The 26,542-nt window shown below is 45.3% G+C and overlaps 1 long non-coding RNA gene across 1 annotated transcript in view; it reads left to right on the top strand.

Annotated features, from left to right (window-relative positions):
* LOC116150842 (uncharacterized) overlaps positions 1-26,542 on the top strand; it is a 253,084-nt gene that overhangs the window by 4,761 nt on the left and 221,781 nt on the right. Inside the window, exon 2 of the long non-coding RNA XR_010379274.1 lies at positions 9,908-9,991. This is a non-coding gene — a long non-coding RNA (uncharacterized LOC116150842). The remainder of the gene's footprint in view (positions 1-9,907; positions 9,992-26,542) is intronic.

The raw sequence follows: 26,542 nt of genomic DNA, 5'->3' as shown, positions 1-26,542 counted from the left end.
GCAGGTGATTCACCAGTAAAAGATTCCAGATTCTGAGCTTGTACGTAACTGACAATATTGCTCAAAACAAGAAAATAAAAACTGCAAGGAAATGTTGACAGAAACTAAGGAAATACAGAAAGAAACAAGGACGGTGGAATTTGAGTCTTGCACGTGTTCTCCGTAGGAATGTGTTTTCTGTTGTTTGTCCTTGTGGGAACTTGCGAGGACAGAAGATGGTCGTGACCCTAGACCCTGAAGACAGAGTTTGTGCCTTTAATCTGTACGCTGTTGGGGAGGGTGGGGGCGGAGGCCCCTCGCCGGCTGAGTCCAAATCAGGCTGGAACAGAAAAGGGGAAGTTTCTCGTCAGATGCTGGCTGTCTCCCTCCTGTGGCTCTAGGTTCTGAGAAGCCCGGGTGGCAGCTGCTGGCGTCAGGGCGACTCCCGGGAGGGGCCTGCGGCTCGTGAAGCCGCAGGGCCGCCTGGACTGTCCGCCCCCAGCAGGGTCACCTTGAGGGCCCGGCGCTGGAGCGTGTCAGGGTCCTTTCTGCAGGGCTCCCGGGGACCCACGCAGAGGGGTCTGCGTGTAGATCAGCAAGAGCCGGGGCCGCCGCCGCCGCCGCCGCCGCCGCCGCCGGGAGGGACCCGGCGGGGCGCCCTCTGCGGAGCAGCCCCCCCGCCGGGAGCCGTCAGCTGTGACAGTGATGTCACAGGCGGGGCGGGACTGGACCAGACTGGGCAGCGGCAGCGGCAGCGGCGGGACCCCTGGCCCAGGGCTTCCGGGAGGGTGCAGAGGGCGAAGTGATGAGGGCCGGGTGTGCACGTGGCTCGTCGTGGGCAGGGCGTGTGGTCGTGAGTGAGGCAGGGAGGCCCTGGTGCAAAGACAAAGGGCTCAGGCGGGGGACGCAGTGGCGGGGACGTGGGGACGTCACACACTAGCGTAAACCCAGAGGGGGCTTTGCGCGGGGAAGGCCTGACCGCAAGCCCCACTGACACGTGAGTCCAGCAGCTTCTCTGGAACCAAGGACGCTGTGAGCGGGAACGTCAACGTGGGTTTGTGGACACGCGTGGGATGTCTGTCGTTGCAGGGAGCTGCAGGAGGCAGCAGTGGGGCTCTGCAACCCAGACGTGAAACAAAAATAAAAAACATTTTTCTCTGCTGTTAAAAAAGGAATTAAAGCAGAGCATCCATGATGAATAGAATATTGAAATTTGAAATAAAGACAACATCAGTATCACTGATTTCCTTTTGCCGTAAGCTCCAGTCTGGCCAGGCGCCACGCGTTACCCGCCCTGTAGTTATAATTTTGAGGCTCTATTCTTTATGGACCCTGGCCCAGGGGTAAATTCGGAGCCAAGGACACCCTTCTAGCCTGGAGCCAACCTTCCAAGTCAGCTCAGAATATTCATCCTATTTTACCAAATAGAACATGGGGAAATGCATTATTAAAACACATAGAACTTACGAGGTGTTCCACCTCAAGTGTTTACTGACTTAATGAGAGTAAAAGGGTTTGATGAACGTCAAATGCACAACTTTGGCTTACTATGTATTTTCCAGCGACAAAGTCTCAGTAGTTCAGCATTTGAATGTTACATGATTCATGAGATTTGGGGTTTTTTTTCCCTTCTCATCTACAGTATGTGACTCTCATTTTCTCATCCTGACGATCACGCCCAGAAAGTCAATCTGCTGTTTTTATATTCCTTTCGACTGCCAAGAAGAGAAAAAAAAATTTTACCTTCTGTTAAAAAGCTGTGAAATTCTCACACACAGTGGTTTTTCAAATTCCAATTCCATACAATTCCTAAGAGAATGATTTGTGCATTAACCAGGAGGAAAGGAAACAAATATTGTAATGCATGGCTTTTAATTTCACATTCTGGGGGTTCTCAATTTAAAAATAAATAGGAATGTTTAAAAGATCATATACTAATGTTACAGTAAACACCTTAATGCTTTATATTAAAACTGAGATATGTTGGCTATAAAAGCTCTTAAACCTTTTAATTCACAAAGTGCTTGAAAATTGGAGCATCCAGGCCCGCACGTGTGAAACAGCAGTTATGCCTTAAAGACTCTAAACGCTGTAAGATTTAGAGACGGAGTTAATGTGAGCTGCAGGCACGATCGTTGTGAGGGGAGTGGTTTTAGTGGCAGCAGTGATGGTCTGGGGGTCCACTCACACACACACACAGACACACAGGAAACCAAGGGCACGTCACAGCCTGTGCAGGAGTGTACGTCTCGGTCAGCTTTGGGTTAGACAGTTTGCAAATTGCAGCATTTTCAAAATTCACAAAAACCAGTGCAAAGTGAAATTTCCGCTAAACTCCGGTTGCCCTGTTTTGGAAGATTATTAAACATTAACATAGGTTCCCAGAAGACTGGATTCTGCTTCTTCAAGTGCATTATTCTCAGATGAGAATTTCTCCCATCTGAGCGTGTAAACTGCTTCCTCAGCCGACCCCGGGCATGCAGCCTGCTTTGGCAAGTCCTACTTTAATGGATTATTCAAGGCAGATCCTTGTAAAAATACTTACTCAGGTTTTAACTTAGTTAATGATGATTTAAACTCCAAGATTCTTTGGGGGATAAAATACATCATTAAGGTATACTGTGACACATTCCATGTTTACGGTGTTTGCTTTTTCAAGAAGGAGTATTTTCTTGGAGTATTGAATTTCTTTCTAAATGTACTGGAAAATTTTGGAGGAATTACTGTTGCTTGTGACAGGATATTCGTCACGGGGGTTGGGGACAGGGCTGGATTAGGATGAGGGAAAGGAAGTGAACACTTTTTAACAGGGCATTTGTCTCATGCAAAGTTTAAGTTCGTAATCAAGGTGACTTTTAATGCATTTTCAAATGAAAATTCATGCAGAACACCCATAAAGAATAAAACATCGAAATTATAAATTCAGGATGGATAATGTGTGACGTGTGGCCAAATTGGAGCTTAAAGCAAAAGGAAAATCAGTGTTACTGATGTTGTCTTTATCTCAAATTTCAATATTCTATTCATCACGGATGCTTTGCTTTAATTTTTTTTTTAATAGTAGAGAAATTTTTTTTTTATTTTTGTTATCTATCATTTTGGTAGAGAACTGGGTTTAAATTTTCTTTTTTTTTTTTTTTAACTGGAGTATGCTTCTCATTCATTCTTATTTTAAAAAATATTTCATTAAATATTTATCTCAATGACTGAGTTTTTTATGCACTTTAAATTTTATGCCCAAGCGTGGGCCTCACCATCCTTACCCTCTTCCCCCGGCCCATGTTTGGGGGAGGGCTGGTGTCCCCTCTCCTCGCCCCTTTTGGATGCTACTTCTGTACTGAGTGGGACTCGCGGAGTGATAAGCATTCCTGGTGCCATACGCGGTGACCAAGTTTGGCAAGGAAACGTCCGTGGTGTTTGCATGTTCACAAGCCGATTTGGAATTGCGTTGCCCTTGTGAGATTTCTTATGATTAGGGGGACCAAAGGGGGCAACAAGATAACAGGGCCCTCTTGGCTGTGGGATGATAGGTGGAGAGAAGAGGCCCCTGGGGTCCTGGAGGACCTCTGATCAGTCTCATTCGATAGCAGTGTTCCAAGCATTTACTCTGAGAATAAAAGTGATTTTATTAGTCGCAGCTCCTATTTACTCATTCCACATACAAATGTCAAACAGCATGTGCCAGACAGTGTTCTTGGTGATAAATGTGATAGGAAAATTGCATAGACATAGGAAAAATTCCCTACAGTATGTGTGTGCACGCTTGTGCACACGTATGTGTGCTTACCTGCGGCCAGGCCCCATGGGTGTAATGGCTGAGATTACAAAAGGGAGAAAGGGACAGATCTGCTTCCTGTCCTCTGGAAGCTTGGTCTAGTTGGGAGAGGACGGTTGGGCAGTTCTTCCAGGCAGTGGGAACTTCATGTGCAAAGGCGCTAGGGCAGCACCTGGGGTGGGGTGGGGTGGGGCAGCAGTTAGGGATTTCTATCTTTATCCTAAAAGGATAAGAAGTTACTAAAGGCTCTTACAAATGGAAGAGGGACATGACATATTAGTGGTTTTAATTGTGGACAAGATAGGGGTGGATCTGGGGTGATGGGTCCAGGAACAGAGGACTTGGTCCGTAAGGCTAGGAGGTGTGGACCATGGATGTAAAATATAGGTGTGTGTGTGTGTGTGTGTGTGTGTTTCCTTAAATCTTAGCTTTTGAGTGAAGAAATACAAGAAATGGAAACAAATCGACTGTGAGTCTTGCTATAATAATTTGGAACCAGATGAAGGACGTCTGGGTGATTTTTTTATGTCTAAGTCCTAGATTCTGATGTGAACAGCAACGTTCCCATGGGGTAGAGATGGGGGGGTCTTGGGAGAAAGTATCTCAAGTGTGGATGAGAAAATTCAGGAAGGTCTTCTGGTCCAAACTGGAGAAAATCTAGTTTTACGTAATGGTGGTTGATTTGGTGTGTAATCAGTAATCCCTGCCGCTAAAGGCTGTTACACGTTTATAATTTAGAGGTTTTCTGGTCCTTCCCAATGGTATTTGTTGTTTTGGTAGCTGCTAAACTGCTCAACCAAGGAGGAAAATGGCAGGAAATTTTTCAAAATACGGAAGTTCTGGAATTAAGTAAGAATTTCAAAATGCAGCTACACCTGCATAATGATTACCTCATGGCCCATTCTTCGAGCAAAGGCAGCCTATGAGAATATGGGAAAACCACGCTGAAATCTGACCTGTAGGAAGAAGCAAACTGTCTCTGTGTTTATGTGACTGCGGATCAGACAGGTCTGGGGGCTCAGAGCCAACAATCTCCAGGGCTCCCAGGACTGCAGGCTTTGAGCAGACCCCAGCGAGGCTTAGAAATAATCAAGGAAACTATTGCCCCCTTGCCAAGGGGCCGTGTTTGTTTCTTATTAGCAATGCATGAAATTGATCGGCCCTGCAGCCGGCTGCCAATACGTCAGATAAAGTAGATCTCTCCCGCGGTGTACATCACAGTGAGTGACAACTGTAAGCCAGTCTTTAAAAAATGATTTCGGAGGACAGACTTGGCTTCCATACAGCTTGCAAATGGTCTCCTAACACAGGCAAGAAATTAATTACTTGCCGATGGAATTCCCAGGGTGCCCGATATTGTGTGCATTAATTCTTTCAGTAGTGCCATGAATGATGTCTTCAGAAAAGAAAATAGGTTCCCTGATAAATTGTGCCCAGTCCCCCTCGCCCTACAGATGCCACATAGACACAAAAACATTGCGTTATTTTCAACGGCTCTTTTGCACACGTCTGCCTAAGTCTGTGGGCTTTTTAAAAAAATTATTATTATAATCTTCAATTCCAGCCAGGACCTAGAAGAAAGAATGTACCCGTCCAAGATCAAAGGCATGTAGTGTCAGCAGCACTGTTTATTTAAAATGTAAATGCTTTAGTGATTTACTCGCTGTAACACACACTTCAGCGTGACACTCTTGCAGGCTGCGTGCTTGGGAAGGATATACGTAATTTGGTTCCCTGAGGAGAAATCTGGCACTGTCATCTGAAAAAAAAAAAAATAGTATCTAATCTTGTATTGTCAATGTGTCTTCTGATTGTTTTTTTAAAGAGTTCAGTCTTTCTAAAAAAAAAGAAATCATAAAAATGAAATTAGGTATTTGTTGAACGTGGGAGAGGATTTTTTGCGGGAGGAAATTGTGTGAATTAGATGCAGGCAGATGGTAAGATGCGGAGGCTGCTGGCCCTCTCCATCGCTGGGGAAGGAGTCGTGGCAAGGTGATGGGGCAGTGGACACAGGCGTGCCCTGCACCGCCCTTAGCCAGAGAAGCCAAAGGGTGAATCTGACTCTCCTCCTCAGTTTGAAGGAAGGGTCTTTCTTGGAGGGATATTGTAATGACTTTAACACAAAAAAGAAAAAAAAACCCTATTCATTCTTTCTGTTTTTAGATACAACAGAGTAATACTAAGATGAAGGATTTTTTTCTCGGACTTTATATCTAGAGAACAGATCTTTCAAATGCAAGAGGGCAGTCTTGCCCCCTCTTGGGGACCCTTGTCAATACCTGGAGACGTTTTTGGTTGATGTATTTGGCAGGAGGAGGAGCTGGGTGCTACTGGCATCTAGTCATTGGAAGCCAGGGATGTTGCCAAAACATCGTACCTGCCACAGGGCGCCGCTCCCAATCCCCCAAGCACAGCAAAGAAATAGCCAGCCCAAACCTGCTCTGCTTTGGTTAAATAAAAAGTAAACGCAAAGGACTAGTGACGGCTGGAGACTAGTCAGCGCTGCCGAGGGGGAGAAACCCTGATCAGAACAGAGTTTCATCCGCCACGTAGCCCCAGTTTAGAGCAGCCACGGTCTAGGGCAGGTGGGGGAAGATTTCAGGCTTTCTTAAGATTTGCTCACAGAAGATCCTTCCTGGCTTCTACTGACTGCATGCTTTATAAATATACGTGAAAACAAAGAAGTTTGCATCCACAATTTTGAAAAAAAAGAAGTACCTTACATAACCAAAACGAACTGTTTTCTTTTGAACACTCACCTCTGTATTTTCCCTAAAGAAATAAACTACTTTCTCTTCCTCCTCCTTTTCTTCTCATTTCTTGGCTCTCTTTGTCGTAGGAAAGCTTTGGTCACCCCCATTAAGTTTATTAATACTCCCAATGCAAACGTCTTAAATTCCTCTCTGTCTTGTAAAGTCTTTTTAAGTTTCAGAGCATAGCTTAATTGCCTGCACAGCAATTAAGATTTCAGCTATCAATCTAGCGGTTTTCTCTCAAGGGCAAGTACCAAACACCGAGTCCACAGAATTCCCGGGGGTACGTAATTTACCCAAGAAGGATACAAATGAGAATCGTCCTCACAATCATCCCAGACAGTCATTTTTCTTCGAAAGTTCCCCGAGGAAAACACACCATTGTTCATCTTTAAATCTGCAGCCTTAAAGTTAATGGCCGTGAGTGATTGATTGTTAGCAATATTAATACCTGTGTGCTGGTTGTGGCTGCTTAAAATCTTTGCGGCATCCTCTCTTCCTTTTATACATCCTCCCATTGTCAGTTGACTTTGCCCCACAGACTGTAACAAGCGACTAATATAGTGAACACCCACTTCTAGCCTCTTGTGGTTAAGGTGCAAGCGTGGTGTTCTGTTGACTGCGGCAGCGTGGTTCACGAGTTGCTTACTGATGGAGCAGTGTAGCTGCTCCTTTATCAAACCAGTTCCTCACCGTGGTTCTAGGAGATTGTCTTGGAAATGTGTCTTCAGGTCTCCTTTTGCATCCCTTCCAAAGACTGTCCGCTCGCTCTCTCCCCACAAATAGACCCTTCTCTATGTAAATTCTCTAAAACGGATAGTGTCACCTGCAGCCAACTGTTGTGAACACCCCAAGCTGCCATGACATGAACAGTAGCACTGACAGCAACAGTAAGGTCTGTCGAATGCTTTGTGAAGAAGCAAATACCCACGTCTTCCCTCTTCGCTGTTAAACCTTCTGTTTGGGCATATGAACTGTCCATTGTAGGAATCAGACAATTTCTTGAGAGGAGGCGCCTGGCAGGTCTGACACCGATGGCATGAACTCTCCAGTCTGCTACAAGCTCCACCACTCCCTGTCGCCTTACACTCATTTCTACCACCTGCTTGAACACTGTAGGCAGCCTTAAGAATTTGCACCTCTTAAATATTCTGGTCCAATACCGCTTTTTTATTTTCAGAGGAAGAACAAAATCCCAGAGGGGGCAAACGCGTTGCTTGAAGTCTCAGAGTTTGCTGGTGGCATGAATGCATACACTTTTCTACTGTTCTGTGTATGCATTATTGACGGGCAGAATGCAAATCTAAAGATAGCTTTGTGTACGTGTGGGCAGGACAGGTTTTTCTTAACCCCAGATGTGTTCATGATGGAGCAGTTCATTGAAGCAGATGAGTATTTTATGTTCTTTTTCAACACTGACAAATTAAGACATCGTTTTCTAGGAAGATATTTTCTAAAATCTGCGTATTTGGAGGAACATTTGTCTTTGATTGCCTGTATGTTTTTATTATCCCTCCTACCATTTCCTCTCTCACCAACAAAGTAAGAGTTTAGTCGGTATTCTGTCCACATCCCACTTGTCGGCCTTACACGGAACCACCAACCAAGTGCCCAGCTTTGGTTTCCTAAGATGCAAAGGACATATTTCCATTAGGAGATGAGCATCCCACAGAATAAGCCAAGAGGCCAGTGAGGAACGAGGTGCTGAGGATTTACAAGTCAGATCTGCATCAGCCTCTTGTAAGTTGGCAGCTACTCAGCTTTGTTCTGCTTCCCGGCACCAGCAGCCTCTCTCTACTTGGAAAGACTTCCGTTTTGTTTTGTTTTGTCTTAATTAGGATGTGAATTTGGCCTCCATGAGCAGTGCTCCCACTTGGTAAATTCCTTAGTGCTTCCATGCTCGTTTGTTTCTGCTCTGCCCACAGGAGGAGCCGAGTGTCCTCCTTGGCCCCCCAGTGGGCCTCCTTTGCCTGGGCAGGGCCCGCAGGGCAGAGGAGGCACCTTCCTGGCTTGCCGCACGTGCTAATGGAGTAAACCTGCAGGGCGAAGCACTTTTACCCTCAGTGTTTCTGGAATGCAGGTGCCCGCGTGACTTAGGAGACCTTAAATTTTTCAGAGGAATTACTTGATGGGGAGATTCACTCTTCACAAGGAACCTGCTTTGAGATGAGCTAGGTTGGAATATTACTTTGAATAACCAATTCTCTTTTCGTATATACCCTTTGATATAATGCTTGAAAATATGGTTTGTGTTCAGGTCTTTGTGTCTACCAGCCTTCACTGAATAGGGCATCTCCTCAGTGCGAGGGCGGGACCACACCTGGGGGGTGCTGAGACGACTTGGAACCCTTCTAGACAATGGTGCCAGGACTTGAAGCCTGAGAAGAAATCTTCTTCGAGCTGAGCAGGGGGAAGGCATTCCAGAAACAAGGAGTGCCTATGAGCAGGCAAAGAGGCATAAGCAGACGTTCTGTTTAGACAGGTAGCAGCTGCAACAGAGTGGTTGATGAATCACTGGGCTCAGATGGGAACCCGAGAGGAGGTGAGGAGAGAGGAAAGGTGGGGAGACGTGATGCAAGGCGCTGGTGAACCATGCTAAGAGGTTGCCTTTTACAAAGTAGGAAATGCAGGGTCATTGAGGGGTCTTGTGCAGAGCAGTGCATGCTAACGTTTGTGTTTTAAAAAGATACAAACATAGGCATGTGAGCATCTTATACTGAATAGAATGGAGAAGGCCTGAATGTCCCTCATGAGAGATGCAGTGGAGTTTGGACGTTTCCAATGGTCCATGTTGAGTGAGAAAGAAGATAAGCCAGCTGGGTCTGCACTAGGGGAAAAGCAAATGAGTTTCGTGTTGGAGATAGTGAACTTGGGATTCCTATGGGGTGGTAGAGGGGAGAAGATGCCAGGAATTAGAGAGATGATTGAAACGTTTTGGGATTCTCATGGTAATTATAGCCCTGAAATTAGATGCCATCTGTAAGGAATGTTTAGTAGAAAAAAAGAATGGATAGGAGAAATCATAATTTTCACAGGGGGTACATCTTTATGATAATAGATCAGTAATTGTTGTTGTTGTTGTTTTTTCAATGAAATCTGGGAACGGGGCATTACCTGCATGGTTGTAATTTGCATGAAGTGGGAGGGTGTTGTCTCTCTTTGCCTCATTTTGTCTATTGCTACATTTCTAGCTTGTGGAATGATTGCCCCTCATATAAGCAATACTTTTTAAAAATGCTTACTGAATAAATGAATGAACAGAAGATTTTCTTCCATTATCAGCAAAGAGGGAAGCTTTCATTAAAAGTAAGTTTTCTAGATAATGCATGTTGAATTTCCAAGGTGATCTTGCCAGCAAACTACAGAAATTTAACCTTTTTTCAAAATGTTTACGTTCTAGACTATCTCCTGAGGTGTTTGAGACTTGCTTCTACTCAGCCCGGCGCCTTCAAAGCACCATGGCAGTCGCAGGCGCTTCTCAGTTGTAAGTGTGGTTTCTTATTTCGTAAGCTTTACATCGACGTGAGGTTGGTGTTTCTTCCCTTTCCTGTCACGCTTAGCCAAACCTGTGTGACTTGGCGAAGTGCTAACTGGAGAAATGAGATTATCGGCATCATTAATCAGTGACTTCATACACGTTCCCCTGATGGTGGGCTGTGGGTTGGGTCAGAGTTAGGCCCCCCTTTTAGAGAAAGTCTTGCAAAGCCGATATTTCTTTCCATGTCTCCCCAAAATTTCACAACCTGTAGCACATTGCCGATGGCTGAGGTGCCAGAAGATGGGGCCGCTGGGAAGGTGGGAACGTTACTGGAGGAAGAAACATTAGTACATGGAGATGTTTTCCCATCCCAGTTGGCGTATTCCTTCCTCTCTAGGAACATCTCAGGGGCTCACCTTCTGTTGCCATCTCATCTTTCAAGTGAGTCTCAAAAAACTTCTGTAGTTGAACACTGCATCCTTTGAATATGTATTTTGACTCCTTATGCAAAAATATGAAAATACGCAGGATCTGGGAGACACAATGTCATCAGCTTCCGAGGGAGAAGAACCATTTACTGCCTGCTGTTTGGGATTTTGTTTGAAGCACATCACTCATTACTCAGTACTTCACAGTTTATATAAGCCTTTTTTAAAATACATTTCTCTTGAAGTAGAGTCAGTTTACAATGTTGCGTCCATTTCTGGTGCACATCACAATGGTTCAGTCATACGTGAACATACGTATGTTCATTTTCATATTCATAAAACCTTTTTAAAATTAGTTTTTATTTTCTGCTTACAACCTCTTGTAAAGAAATGTGGGGCAGACATCGCTACTCGCACTTGACAAGCAAGCACGTGGAGACGGTTGAAAACCATCTGTGTTTGTCCTAATCAGTGACCCTAATATCCCACATTGCTGTGCTCTGAGACGATCCAGGGTGATGAGTGGAGATCTGAGAGCAAAATAAACGCAGAAAGCAAATTCCCTTTCCTCATCTCTTTTAGAATCCCATGGTTAGACCCTCTGCTCAGGGAATAATTCAGAGGACAAATCTACTTCTGAACTCTTCCTCCAGTATTTATTCTGCACTGAGATCTCTTCAGCATGGAGTTGATACATCCAAGAATGTAAAGCTTGTCTCTCTGGTAGGTGGGGCGGGGGTGGGCTGTGAGCCCCCCCTGCTCATTTCTCCCCTGCACTTTCTGACTCTCCTACATTCCTGCTCCTCTACCCACCCGAGAAACACAGTCGGAAATTCACTCTCTCATAAAGGAGTTTCCGTGTGTCCTTGGAAATGCCCAAAGTGAGGGTAAGTTGTAGTAAATCACGTCGTCTTTCTGAAATACAAAAAGAACGTGAGTTCGTCAGTCAGAACAAAACTGTTTGCTTTGGAGCCCACTGTGAAGGGGGAGGAAACATTAACGTTCAGAAATGATCTGCACGTTAGGAATTCACAACTGAGCTGAACAGAGCGCTGTCATCAGTGACTGCTTACTTTGTCGCTGAGAGTCACACTTTTTTTTTTCGTCTAGTAACAGTATGAGAACAGGAGTGAACCATCAAACCAGAACCCTGAACATGGGATCCCGTCCTGTGGAGATGGCTGCGTGTCTTTATCCCTCATTATCGTCCTTAACCCTCTGACAATAGACAGTCTACTTGATTTTGTTTTAATCTAGTGTCAGATTTCATGTCTCTGTCACCTAGGTTCCTCAGCTTTGGTCCAAGCCGGTGGGGGAAGGATGGGATTGTCCTTCCGAGAGTTGGCCTTGTTTCTGAGACGCTGAGCAAACACAGCGCTGGAAGCCGGCATTGCTCTGGTCTCCTGGGTTCAAGGCAGACAGAGGAATCGTCCCTTTCAGACATGTAAAAGCCAGCAAAATGCTGCAGACGCATAAATGAAGGGTGCATCTCCTGTTGATGTCTTAGGTTGGATGGGGAGATTGATGAGGTCCAGTGTGTTTTGAAGCTGCCTTGTTGCAAGATCAGGTACCCTCATATTGCTCTGCCCTCTCCCCTCCCGTGCGTTCACAATAGACCCAGAGTTTTTATAGGGAGAGAATTCAGGGCGCAAAATCTCTTCCTTGGATCTCCCAGGCAACAGCAAGGATGCAAATATAAATACTGAGAGGTAGAGCGGGATAGGAGAAAGAATTTCATTAGGATTTTCACTTATATATGCTCTTCCATCTAAGTGTCCCCCAGTCCAGTAAAAGCGGAAGGGCCACTTCTCTTTTGGATTCTCCGTGTTGATGTGTTTTCATGGTGGTTCTATGGGACCAGCTGCTTTTTTGCAGCCTTACAGTGGCCTCCACATTGCTTTATTCTGCCTGGCGTCTGTTCTGACTCCAAATAAATCTCTACATAATCGGTGGGAGCCACTTTCTGTGGCACACATCTGACCTCGGGCGATGGTTCTCCTGTTTGAGAACCTCCAGTATTTCCCGTTTTCTAGAGGATGGCATTCGAATTTCCTGTGGTAGATACAGGGGCCTTCACCGTGAGCCTCAGTCTCCCTGGGGAACCTCACCAGTTCAGCTCCCTTTCCCATGAGGGCGTGCTCCCAACCCCTTCAAAAGACTCGCACAGCTGCCTTGTTCCTTCTACTGGGATTAGCTCTTTCCTCCTGATCCGCTTGGAGAAACCCTATTTTACAGCACAGCCCAAATATCACACTCCTGATATGTTTTCTGCCAACCCCAGAAGAGTTCTCTTCTGCTTCTCTAAGCATCTTGCCGTGTCTGCCTTACATCTTTACATCCTATTCCATTGTATTCACGTGATTCGTGCAGCACAGGGGTTCTCCCCTGGAGATGACGGTGCTCCCTGGTGGATGGGTGACAATATCTGGACACTGCTGGTTGTCACTACTTGGGGGAGCTGGTGTCTGTTAGGTGGAGGCCAGCTTCCTCCAGTGCGTAGGACTGTGCCCCCACTCCAAAGCACCGGCACGCACAAAATGTCAATTTCGTACCACGATGGGGAGACCCTGCTTTATAGCGTGAGCCACATCCTGGTCGTTTTGGGAGTCTTCCTCTCCCCTCTTCCTCCTCCCATCAAAGAGCCTGGTACCAAGCAGGTACTCAGGAACCGAAGAATGACATGAAAATGTGGCTTTCTCTCCAACATTCAATGTAAAATAGCCGTGTCCAGCATTGACCTTAGGATTACCCCCGTTATTTTGGGGCCTCAGAAGATTCATCAAGGCAGGCAACCTAAAACGTAGAACGTATGTTTCATACGTTGCAACAAGACAGCAGCATACTGAATGTGTGATAAACAACACGGGTGTTTATTAGAGTGTGATGTGTCATGGTCAGAACCGGAAAGTAGCCAACGCCTTATGACCGAGGAATGTTAACAACCACACGATGCAATACGGTCATCCTTAGGAGGCATAATGCGGAAGACTAGAAACGGCATGACCAAATGTTCGCACTCATAATCACGGGGAAAAGTGGCTAAAAACGCGACGTGGACTTCCACACAGACACGGATGCTCGCACGTACAGGGATACGTACCGGCACCCACAGACACGACAGCGAGGAGCCAGCTATGAGTTTATCTCTCTAGTAGGCATTTCTGCATCTGCTTTTAAAATTCCTCTTAGTAGTGATGCTTAAAATACGTACAATAGAGTGCAAACCTTTTAGTTGTCCATTTCAATGAGCTTTGTCTCATGAAAACTCTGCATGACATCCACCCAGATGAAGAAATGATCTCGCCCGCGTTACTTTCTTGCCCAAATCCCCGGGTAGCCCCTGTTGTAACTTCTCTCCTGTTGCTTAAGTCCGAAGTGTATGTTCTTTTACTTTTGATGTTATCACAGTTGCCTTTTTATATGTTCAAAGGTTCTGTAATGCCTGTGTGTCTTACAGAAATTCTGTAGTTACAATTATGCCATTAGAATGAGAAAAGAAAATGAGGGAAGGAAGGAGAGGTGAGGGAAGGAGGGAGGGAGGGAAGGAAGGAAGGAAGGATGGATGGATTGATTCTTTTTTTTTTTTAACATTTTTTATTGATTTATAATCATTTTACAATGTTGTGTCAAATTCCAGTGTTCAGCACAATTTTTCAGTTATTCATGGACATATACACACTCATTGTCACATTTTTTTCTCTGTGAGTTACATAACATTTTGTGTATATTTCCCTGTGCTATACAGTGTAGTCTATTCTACAATTTTGAAATCCCAGTCTATCCCTTCCCACGATGGATTGATTCTTAAATCCTCCACTCCATTCGATTCTGTGTCTTAGCTATCTCCTTTGAAGGATCTTTGGGCGTATAAACTATTTTGATTCCTTTTGAAGAATAACTTGGAACAAACTCACAGCGGCATCATATCCTACGAGAGAATTCTTGTACACCTATTCCCTGCAAAAAATGAGGTCCTGCTAGTGCCTGACACAACGTCTATTTCTTGGCTCTGCCACAGCAGGCGAGAGCATTAAATGTTTTCCTCCTTTGTTGGCTTATTTACTGAGAAAATCTTTGTGACCAGCTCCCTGCTCTGTCCCCTTAAATTCTTCAGGGTCACCAAAACACTAGTAAATACCAACAGTTTGTGATCTCGTGAGCACACACAGGGCAGTCTTTCTCAGTTATGGCTGGAGGTAGGGTCCAAAATGGAAGCGGTTTGGGAAGAGGCTATGTTTTCCCTTACGTGGAAGTGTGAACTGTCAAGACAGCTATTAACAGAAAAGGTGGGCGTGGCTGAGGTTTAAGCATTTGCCTGATGTATTGGTGTGATTTTGAACAGCCTGCGTTTAAGTGGATATCCCAAATTCAGTCATTTCCATTAAATTAAAACGTGGTCCTGCTAAGTTAAGTTAAATTATGCGTGATCTTGCAAACATACCCCACTGGGTTCCTTTCAGTCAGCACCCAGATGACCCTCTGGCTGGAGCACGTGTGTGGATTTCCGTTTCCCGAGACTCTCCCGTTCAGCGGTGTCTGCCTGCTGTGCGAACCCAAGTCGTGGATGTCAGTCTCCAGGGGGCGGATCCTGGGTTTACATCTAGCTTCCTGGGTCTGGATGGACAGGAGCAGTGAGCAGAGGAAGGCAGGGTCTGGGGCTCCATCAAGTGAGAATTATTTCAGATGTTGAAACACTGCTTTTTAGATTCCTGGAGATGCAAACCAAATGGTCACGTGACCCAAGCGCGTCAGCTCTTTGGTCACGTTCTCGTCTTTCTGATTAAGGAGGAGAGCAGTGCCAGGGCAGACTCGTTGTGTCAGCATTTTCTTTAGATGCTCCTTTTCGTTGTATTTCATGTTTTCTCCCCCACAGGGCTTCTGTAGGACGTCATTAGAATTAATTTCTCTGCGAATGCTGTCAGTGAACGTCAGGCATGCCCCCAGATCCCGCTTTACTTACGTAGTTGCACGCTGCTGCTTTGGGTGCGTGCAGAGCACGGGTTCCCTGGGAATTCCCTGGGCAGCCTCTGCCCAATGACGGACGGTGCATAAATAGAAATAGCTCAGCTCCCCTGACCCTGCTGCGGGCACCTCCCGTCTTCATTGTTCTTCTGTAGGATTGAGTCCGAACAGAAGTATCACTGCTTCATCGCAAGGGCTTCTTCTGGGGAACCCAGGCTGCAGGAGCCTCCCAGTTGACCTTTTGTCTGTTAACTAGAAGAAATGGAGAACTTTCATTGCCAGTTATCCCACAGGAGAGATTAAAAATGCTGACATTTTAAAAACTCAGTGCTGCAAATGCAAGAATTTTTATGAACCGGATACTTCTTAGAAGTAAGTCTTTTGTTCTTCTTCCTTGGTGTGACATAGTGCAGTCATTTGAATAAGGATAGCACTTGTATATTGTAAGGCTGCTTTTGGTGGGGGCCTGATAATGCACAGTCAGGGAACTAGTCTTAAAAGTACTCCTTACTGATGACGGTTGATCTGGAGAGCTGACAAGGGAAGACTCGTTGGTGAGTGGCATGGGAGGCGGTGGGGGCACTGGAGATTAGGGAGGACTGAGGGTGTAGTCTGAGGGTTCTTTGGCAGGCACCACGGCGAGACTCCTTCGCTCGGAGACTCCAGCACTTAGCCTTATATCTGGCATATGCTAGTTCATGGAGCCTCAGCCCTAAATCAGACTGAGTGGAACCGAACACTGAAATGGGCGTGGTTTATCCGTGGACTTGTGACATACCCGGCAGACAGAAGACGGATATTCTACATCAGAGACAAATTCTTACATGCTGAAGATGGCGGTGGCAGGGGGGTGACATATGGACCTGAGCTCTTTACTCACGGTAGCCACTAGCCACATGTGGCTATTTGCATTTAAATTAACTAAAAATAAGTTAAACTTATAAGCAAGTTCTGTGATTGCACTGGCCGTCTTTCACCTGCTCAGCAGCCACATGCCGTCAGTAGCTGGGTCTAGAATATCTCCTCTTGTCAGAATGCCTTCTGGGACAGAGCTGATGTGGTGTTGCAGCGTTTAAAATCCTGGGGGTCCTTCTCTGTTCTGAGTGGCTTCCAAGCCAAGGATCCATAAATTCAATTGCTTCTTGGCTCTCTTTTTAAATGCTTAATTTATTTATTTTTTTAAACGTGGAATAGTTCAACAATGCAGAAAATTCCTTTAAAGCTGTAGGATCTCCTTCTATGTCTTTGGCTGTCCCACACCCTGGCCCCCAGCAGACTGCAGAATGGAGTTGCCCCGGAAACCTTTTTTTCCTTCATAAAGCACTGTGTTTTTAAAGGTTTTCCTATTTGACACTAGGGGAAAATCATGGAATGGTAATTTTAAAAAATAACAAACATAAATGCGTTAGAAAAGTTTGCTAAATCTCAGCTTCATTCATCTTCAGTGAAAAACCTGCCTCTTCGCCCTGCTGTATTTCCCTCCACAGTGTTGATCGCGCTCTAATGCACCGTGCAACCTGCTTATTTATCATGTTCTGTGACCTCCTTCCCTGACCAGAACCCAGCTCCACGAGGGTAAGGGTTTTGTCCTTTTTGGTCACCGCTGTTTAGTCAACAAGCAGGAAAGCCTCTGGCACGTGGACGGACTGCATGAATATTTACTGAGTGGAGGAATCGAATCCCACTGGCGTTCCCTGGTGGCTGTTTGGCTTTCATTACACATTTTGATTGGCTGGGGAGCTCTCCTTTTACCCTCTGTCATTCCACATTCACCACTTATTTCTGAGGGTGGACGGCATTATCTGCTCTCCAGTCTTGGGCAATAGCTAGTCAATATTAAGTGGGAGGAGGGAGGTGTGTGTGTGTGTGTGTGTGTGTGTGTGTGTGCGTGTGTGTGTGTACCGGGGGGTCAGGAGAGCTGGAGAAAACCACTGATAGCTAGTCAATATGAAGTGGGAGGAGAGAGGTGTGTGTGTGTGTGTGTGTGTGTGTGTGTACTAGGGGGTCAGGAGAGCTGGAGAAAACCACTGATAGCTAGTCAATATGAAGTGGGAGGAGAGGGGGGTGTGTGTGTGTGTGTGTGTGTACCGGGGGGTCAGGAGAGCTGGAGAAAACCACTGATAGCTAGTCAGTATGAAGTGGGAGGAGAGAGGTGTGTGTGTGTGTGTGTGTGTGTGTGTGTACTAGGGGGTCAGGAGAGCTGGAGAAAACCACTGATAGCTAGTCAATATGAAGTGGGAGGAGAGAGGTGTGTGTGTGTGTGTGTGTGTGTGTGTGTACTAGGGGGTCAGGAGAGCTGGAGAAAACCACTGATAGCTAGTCAATATGAAGTGGGAGGAGAGGGGGGTGTGTGTGTGTGTGTGTGTGTACCGGGGGGTCAGGAGAGCTGGAGAAAACCACTGATAGCTAGTCAGTATGAAGTGGGAGGAGAGAGGTGTGTGTGTGTGTGCGTGCGTGTGTGTGTGTGTACCGGGGGGTCAGGAGAGCTGGAGAAAACCACTGAATGCACGATACGTTGCGTGAGGGAGGGGTCCTGCAGGTACGTGAGTTTTAAGAAGCATATTCAATAAAGTAGATAATTTAGGCTGAAAGGCACTTACGTTTTCATAATGCAAATCACTAGAAGCAAGAAGTAAAACTGGGCAAAAATCTTGCCTGAGTGAAATTCATAGAAGTCGGAGCATTTCTCCTGAATAAGGCACTTTGTCGGTATCTTCTTGCCGACTGAAGTGTGCCTGGTAAGAGCTTTCCATGAGGATCAAAGGGAGTTGGAAAAAAGCAGTAACACTGGGGACATCGAACGTGGGTGCTGGTAGTGATTAAGGTTTTCCGGCCGATTGAGAGATTGAAATTCAGTGTTCTTTGCAGGACATTATGGGATATTTTAATCCCATGAGAGTTATTTAAGAGAAATTATGTCATCAGAAAATATACGATGTTCTCTATGCAGTGTCAGACCTCAGCTACGGGCACGCTTATCTGTAAGAGGCTGGTCCTGAATTCTTCTAAGGCTATTTATTTGCTTCTGTTAGAATGATTTGTCTTTTATGAGCAGACTTGTAGTAGCAGATTTCTGTGACTTGAGAAAAGCTTTTGGGAGAAACTCTTAGAATGGACTTTTTTTTTTTAATTGGAGCATAGCTGATTTACAGTATTGTGTTAGTTTCAGGTGTACAGCAAAGTGATTCAGTTATACATACATATATCTCTATTCTTTAATCGTCTGTTTTTGTTTGTTTTAATGGAGGTACTGGGGATTGAACTGAGGACCTCGTGCATGCTCAGCATGCACTCTACCACTGAGCTACACCCCCACCTCCCATATATCTCTATTTTTTTCAGTCTCTTCCATTATAATTTATTATAAGATACTGAGTATAGTTCCCTGTGCTGTACAGTAAATCCTCGTTGCTTATCTATTTTATATATAGTAGTTTGTATCTGTTAATCCCAAAGTCCTAATTTTTCACTCCTCCATTTTCCTTTCCCTTTTGGTAACCTTGTAAGTTTGTCTTCTATGTCTGTGAGCCTGTTTCTGTTTGGTACATAGATTCATTTGCATTATTTTTTAGATTCCACATATGAGTCTTATCATACATTTGTCTTTCTCTTTCTGACTTACTTCACTTAGCATGATAATCTCCAGGTCCATCCATGTTGCTGCAAAGGCAATGTCCTGTGACCTGGGGAAGGACATCATTTTCCATTGTGGCCGCACATTCTGTTACTTCAGTTTCAGACTGGGCAGATCTGTAGGAGAAGGTCTGCTTGCCATGGAGATGCAATCAGAACAGAATGCCAGCCCTTAAACAGAGTCTGCCCTGGGGTCTCATGGTCTCACATGGACATTTCTGAATACCAGGTAGCTATGTTTTTGAACTTCGGAGATAGGCAAGCGCTGTTCTTCTGAGTCCTAGGGATACAGGAGCGAGAAGGCACAGTGCCCTCCGGGGTATGAAAGGGAAGGATACGTGGTGAGCAAGCAAGTAAATCCAGCCTCGTGCTGGGCTCCGTGCCCCGTCAAGGCAGGCTCTCCCTGGGGACGGTCTCAGTTAAAAACGGCAGAGTGGAGTGGACCATCACTGCGTCTAGTAGAAGTGACTCCCACCAGCCTCCAGGGATGCTTGACTATTGCTCTGAACATTCTCCGTTTGAGGCTTCTCCCAGCAGCTCCGGCCCTGCTCTGGGCTCTGGGTGGCTGCACAAACAGATCCCTTTGTGCTTTGCTTTGTCGGTTAGGCTATTGGCGGGGCATCCAAACGAGGTGAAGGAATGAGCTCAGGCTGTGAACCAACGTGCTCTTTCCCTATGAGACCACACCAGCTGGTGCAGGGGGCTCCCTGTTTCCGGATTCTGGCACCTGCTCCCTCAGACCCAGGATGGGGATGGCTTCGGCTTTGCCTAAACTCACGGTGCTTCCCCACGGCCCCATGCATTCCCTTACCTGTCAGAAGCTGGTGTTCTGCACAGTCGTGAGTAGTTCTTCACTGCGTCTCAATGACTTGTCTCGGAGGATGCCGTCTTCTGCTGGGTGCAGTCTCAAATTTATAAATAACGTGCACGGAGTAGAAAATTCTCATAGAACGTTCTGTTACCCATTGCACTGTTCCCCTCACCTTTGCACATATATGCCCTCCTGCCCTCTTTTATCCTCTCCTTCCTTCCTTCCTTCGCTCTGTGTTTTTAGAATAAAGCAGCCAAAAGGTGACACTAGAGAATGCAGAGTATTTCGGTTCCTTCAATATACAAATGGCATTTCCACATGTAAAAAAGATTTATCAGAGACACTGTTCTCTCAGTAAGCCATTTTTATTTCAACCCCCTCAAGTACATGATAATCAAATTATTCCAGTCATTTGCACATTGAAAAAAGAAAGAAGGTATAGGTTTAATCTGTCTAGGCTGAAAAATGTTTTCCTTTGTTTCAACTCAAATACTTAGTGGGGGGAATAAGGAAGCCTGCAGTCCAGTGATTAAATAAATGGGAAAACAGCAGGAATGCAACTTCTCCCCCAACTGCTCCGTGAAATAGTGTATTTTAAGTCTTGTTTCCCACCGACTTGTGAATTGTGTATTAGTCCTGCTTAAACTCACTGCATCAAGCTTAAATTAAAAATAGTTCCAGTTCTCCAGCTCTTGATGGAATGTGAACTTAAAACCCGACTTCTGCTCACTTTTACTAACAGAAACTTTCGTGCCGCTGTAGGCATTTTAATTTGCAGCCGTATATTAAGTGAACCTCCTGTATACCCCTCCTGGACCACATCCCTCTCCTGTCCTCCCCCAGAGATGTGCCCTGTCTAGACCAGTTGTTTGCCACCCTTACTCACGTCTTCATTCTTTTACAAGAGACGTGCATTCTGAACTGATTTTTGTTTCACGTATTTAAAATGTTTATGAGCAGAGAGGTGTACCGTGTAGTTTTCTGCAGCTCAGGCATGGAATTTTGTCCTTAAGGCAGTGGGGTGTCCCTGTCGAGATTTCAGCAGGCAAAGCGATTTATCAGGCTGCGTTTCCTGAGGACGCCATGAAATACGTTGGCCTAGTGTGAAGATGAGATGATGGAGATGAGCAGACGTTGAGGAATCTCCTCAAAGGCATGCTTTAAGAGACTGAGAGACTGGGAAGGGAACCAAGCTCCAAGGCTTTTGCGGGGTCTCGAGGGGAAGGGCAGGCTTGAGGAGAAAAGCAGAGAGGAAGAGCTGTCTGAGGCTCAGCATCCTGGATGTCTTCATTCACCGCTGCTTGGGCCTGGCTTAGAGCCAGGGAGCCCCATTCCTCTGCATGTGTCTGAGTTACTCAGCGAGAGTCTGCCCTGGGCGGGCGAGGGCTGGTGGAAGGGACCCTGTGCATCCTTGAAGCCACGTACATCAGGAACAGGTCCTGGAATCGGGAGTTTTTGTCCTTCCATCTAGGCCGTCCTGATGCTGGAGCCAGTCTGTGTTGGAGTACCTGCCAGATGAGGCATTCTGCTCCCTTTGCTGTTGGGAAGCCCACTGTCTGTGGCTTGCATCCTCTCCGGGGTTGGGCTGTCCGCTGTGAAGGGGCTGGTGTTTTTGCCACGAGGTTTCCTAGCTCAGAGTTCATGGTGGCCGGCACTCGGCATGGTCAGCCCGATGTACTTCCCCCTGCAGCGCTTCCTTGGTTAGGAGCCCCTGCTCAGAAATTCCGAAAGAATGTTGATGGTGTTGCAGTCGTGACACCACCACCACCAAAAAAGATCCCTCTGACAAGTATGAGGATGGAAGAATCGTTGAAAATGCATGTGCTTACGTAAACCGGAGTACATCCTGACAGTGAAACACAGAGCGCTGGCAAAAAGAATGACAGAGTGCTTTCTTTGTGCGCTGATACATAAGAGCTCCAGAAAGCTGTGAAGTAAAAAAAAGTGAGGAACAGGAAAGTTTATATAGCATGCTACTTTTTGTGTAAGAATGCGAGTAATAATACATATCTATACTTAAATAGAGAAACGTTAGGAGGGTACGGAAGGGGTGGCCAGGAATGGAGGACACAGCTAAGTAGACACAAGACTATGATGTATGTGTTTTAGTATAAGTTTTGTTTCGAACCATATACGTTCTTACCTGTTAGAATACATTTCAACAAATAAGATCGACTCGATTTTGTTTTTAAGATCTACTTGAGCTGCTGTGTAATTGATATTAATTTCCTGTGGTTGATAATTATGCTGTGGTTATGTAAAATGTTACCATTAGGGAGTGTAGGGCGAGAGCAATAAGGAAACTATTATTTTTGCAACTTTTCAGTAAGCCTAACATTAGTTCAAAATAAAAACCTTTTTTTTTTTTTTAAGAGATGATACACAAGCAGCTGGTAAGCACATGAAAATGTGTTCAGCACCACTGGTCCTGTGAGAAACGCAAATTAAAAGCACAGTGAGACACTATTTATATACCAAATAGAATGGCTAAAATTATAAAAAAAAAAAAAAAAGACGACAATTTTATGGGAGAAACCAACTCTTATGTCCAACAACATTGGCATAAGGTTGGTCAGGTTCTTCTCAAATGAAATATGCGTCTATCTTTTGACCCAGAAAGCCTCTTCTTAGGTGTTTATCCGTGAAAGATGATGGTGCCACGCCGGCTTTAGCTGCAGTTGCCCCAGAGTGGAAACAAGCCAGATGTGCAACAGAGAATGGGCGAACAAGGCGTGTGCCTCCTTGTGCATCCGTGCTCTGCAGTCCCGCTCGGCTGTCCACAGGAACAGACTGTTGTCCCGACAGCAGGGGTGAAGCCCAGACTTACTAACGAGTAAAGGAAACTTGGTGCTAAAGAATTCCTGCCGCATTTCCATGAGCTGCTAGAGCAGGCAAAAGTAATCTAAGGGGAAAAGAAATACCAGAACAGTGGGTGTCTCCAGTTGGAGGACTGACTGGGGAGAGACGAGAGCTTTCTGAAGAGGTGCAGACGTTCTATCTGGGGTTGGTGCTCTGGATTTTGGAGGTGTGTCTGTTGCTCAAAATGGTGCACTTAATTTTTGTGTATTTCAACGTATGCACATTTTATCTCAGAGAAAGGACTGCAAAAATGGTAACTACTTGGGAGTTGGGGATGGACAGAAATACAGATAACAGACAGCAAAATACTGATAATGGTTCAAGGGGGGAGATAGATTGTTGGGGTTCACCACATTGTTCTCTTTACTTTTTTATGCATTCTGTATTTTCTACGGTGAAAGTTAAAAATAATTTAAAAAAGGAAAAGAAACACAAGTTTTTCTTTGAAGGGAAGCAGTAGTTTGGACCAGTAACTGGAGTTTTTGGGTTTTTTTCCCCCGTCTTAATAAGATGGGAGTTTTATGATGTGTTTTATGCTGACAGGAGTAATAGCGTTCTGGGGGCTGAGGAGAGCATTTGGCAACACAAGATGTCCCCTGATGACGCTGAAAATTAAAAGAACATCTCAAAATGTGCAGCAAAAAGATCATAATAACAGAACGTCAAGAGCATTGAATCGCACGCTCATGGAAAATGCTAAGGACATCTAAAACGCATTTCGGAGGTAGCTCTCGGGTAGGAAGACCCAGTAGATCCAAGCCCGTTGCCGAGAGCAGATGGTGTGTCAACGGATGTAAAGGGAGACGGGGACCACTTGAAATACTGGCTTTCCTTTGCCTTTCCTACACAAGAAAATGGTATTCAAGCTTTAAAGGTTAAAGCAAACAGAGTTGGGAGGGATGTAAGCCTTTGATAAGTGAGGGAACAGCTTTATAAAACAAATTCAAACTCAGGGACAAAGGCCATCAGCTAGTTTAGCCCTTGAGTAATCGTGGTTCACAGGAGAGTGTGGAAAAGTAGGAGATGGGTAAATGTTGACCCAGTTTTTTTTTCTCTCTTTTGAGGTGAGAATGGCATTCTGGAAATTGCAGACTGGTAAGGCAGACAGTAACCCTTACTGCTCTGGAAGAGGCCCTCTAACAGATGTCTTGAGAGCCCATGATAAACGAAACCGTGATTTCTTAAAGCTCCCTGGGTTGATTTGCTCAGAGCCAGACCCTGCGCTGGTAGGTTTAGGAAAACCTGTGGGTATAACTTGTCTAGTCTCGTCAACGTGAGACTTGACGATTTCCCTCTTTTGCTCTTCTGGAGGAGAAGACGCGTGTGTCAGTGAACGGGGGTGACACCGGAGAGCTCTGCCCCTGTCTGTCTACAGGCGTTTGAAGCGTGCTGGTGACTTCACCGCCCACTGCAAGGCTGCGTGTCTGCTTCCCACGTGGAAGACAAGATCCTGAGGCTAGTGTGTGCAAAAGACGTGTTTCCGTCTGCGTCCGTGCCTGCGTCCGCATACCCATCCATACCTCTGAGGGGCCGTCTACCTGCCAACGTAACGTAACACTAACCCACCGTCTTCCTTCCTTACTCGTTAAACATGAACCATTTGCTGTGCTCAGGGAGTGGAGTGGCCCCATTGTTTGCATGCTCTGTTTAAGGCTATTGGAAACACTTTCTACTCTGGCTCTTGCAAATAATCTAAGATTGTATCAGCGACACCTTCCAGTCTTATTAAAAGGAGAACAAAACTTAGCACGTGCTTGGCGATTCATCATCTTGCAAAGTATCTGGGAGGTTTGAACTTCAGTTATTTGCAGGGAGGGGCAGAGGAGGAAGAGGGGGCTGGAGACGGGACAGAATTAACAGGGGCAACTTGGGGTTGCTACTAGGATTAGAATTTAAATGATAGCTTGTGCTTTGCCTTCTTGGCTGTCCCCAAAGTGAAATTCTAAATCATTATTAGATACTTGTAGATATTTGTCTTCAGAGCCACCTGTCTTTTAATAAAAGTATTTGTGATGGGTTTTAAAAACATTGGTTAATGGAGGTGCTATTCTAAAGGGCTATTGTACTGTATGGAGAAAAGAGAAGCAGTGAAATGGAATCCTCTGTTCGCATAGTGTCACGCTTCAGATTCGCACTGCTGTGTGCACATGGCCCCTTAACTCATGATCACCCATCAGTCAGAAAACAGGAGATTCCTGACGGCACGTCCAACCCTCGGCACCGTTAGTGAGCGTTCCCGACGGCTCTGCAGATGTGAGATCAGAGCAGGTTGCTGAGGAAATACTGACATACCCGTAGCCTTCTCGTAGTTTTTTTCATTAACATTGTGCTCCAGTTTTAAGAACCGTCTCTCTTTCGTCATTAAACATTTAGTGAGGAAAATCAATTCTGGTTGTAAGACATCTTCCCACTTCCTGCTCAGCTCCCTTCTGACTTGCACTGATTAGTTTTGGGGGTGTGGTGGTACTGGCAGCCTTAAAAAAGAGACGATAACTTAGCACATAATTAGACGGCGTTCTCTAAAGTTCTCCTTGCTTGTGGCAACTGTCATCTGTTGGGGAGAAGGGATGGTGTCTTGAACTGGTTTGGTAATCTCAGTCTGAAATATACTTATGACTGAGCCGACTCCACTGGACAGTTGATGCTAACTACCTCAGTCGTTGATGTGCTGGGGGAGAGAGCGTGAGACTAGGGTCAGAAAGTCCGGGCATTCACCAGTTCTGGGACCCTGACGAGGTCACCGTCTTCTGCCAGCTTCTGGTTTCTTCCTCTTCGGAGGTGGGAGAATGATGATCACTGTGCAGGACTGGTGCAAGGCCTGGCCGAGGTGAGGCCTGGGCCAGCTCCGCGGAACGTATACAGAGGGACTTCTTAGCCTCCCTTCATGTTTCATTGTCTCCTTTCCTTCCCGTGTCCTTTACTTTTCAAATACCTTGCGGGACAGTTACATCCTTAAGACATTTAGTCCATCGCTTTTGGTCCTTGGTAGTTGGTTATATTTGGTCCTGTACAAAACGTCCATGGAGATAATTGGTCCACAGCAAAAGATCTTTGATGTTTGGTTCTGTCTAGAACTGTTTGGCATGGACCAAAGCTCCAAAGATGCTCATGGGTGTTTTGGACAGGACCAAATATCAAGGATGTTTCGGCGTGGACCAAATGTCTTATGGACTGAATGTCTTAATGGATGTTTGGGACAGGACCAAATGCCTGCTAACGTCTAAGTAAGTTTCTTTTCTCTTGCTGCTCTGAGGACAAAAATTTTCTTAGTTTGCTTTCTAGGCAGTCTTTCAGAATTCAAATCCTGACTGCATAATTGGAAAATGTATGCTGCTTTTGACCTAGCATGTGTAATTCGGTGTTCTTAAGTATCAGAAAAGCAAGTTAAAGCCAGATACTTCAAAGACATGGAACTCAACAGTTTGATTCTGATTTGCTGAGTCGGGTTCAGGTGGAAAGTCCCAGGAAGCAGAAATAATGAGGAGAGTTAGGATAGTAGAAAAATTAAAATAAAGAATGAATACCGAAATGTAAATGTAGGGAAGTTAACAGAGAAGACGTGTTTTTTAAATGGCAGAATCAGTATTAGAAGTAACATCGCCACAGACTTCTTGCCTAAGATCTCTGGGTGTCCTGCAATCAAATTCTTATAAAATTTCACTTTCACACCTTTATTAGCAGATTTATTACCTGAATAAAGTATAAATTGAAATTTTTCTTAACCGTAAGCAGAGGATGAAATACTTTCGAAAAATGAGATAGGCTTATTTGTTTCGTGGCTTTAACCAATAACAGAAATAATGATTTCTGGGCGTTGGTGTTTACTTCTGACACACTCTAGCAGGCTTGAGACCATGAGTGACT

This window comes from Camelus dromedarius, chromosome X (genome assembly GCF_036321535.1).
Source record: "Camelus dromedarius isolate mCamDro1 chromosome X, mCamDro1.pat, whole genome shotgun sequence".
Taxonomy (NCBI): domain Eukaryota; kingdom Metazoa; phylum Chordata; class Mammalia; order Artiodactyla; family Camelidae; genus Camelus; species Camelus dromedarius.
Note: the sequence above shows the minus strand (reverse complement) of the source record. Positions and strands in the feature narration are given on the sequence as shown.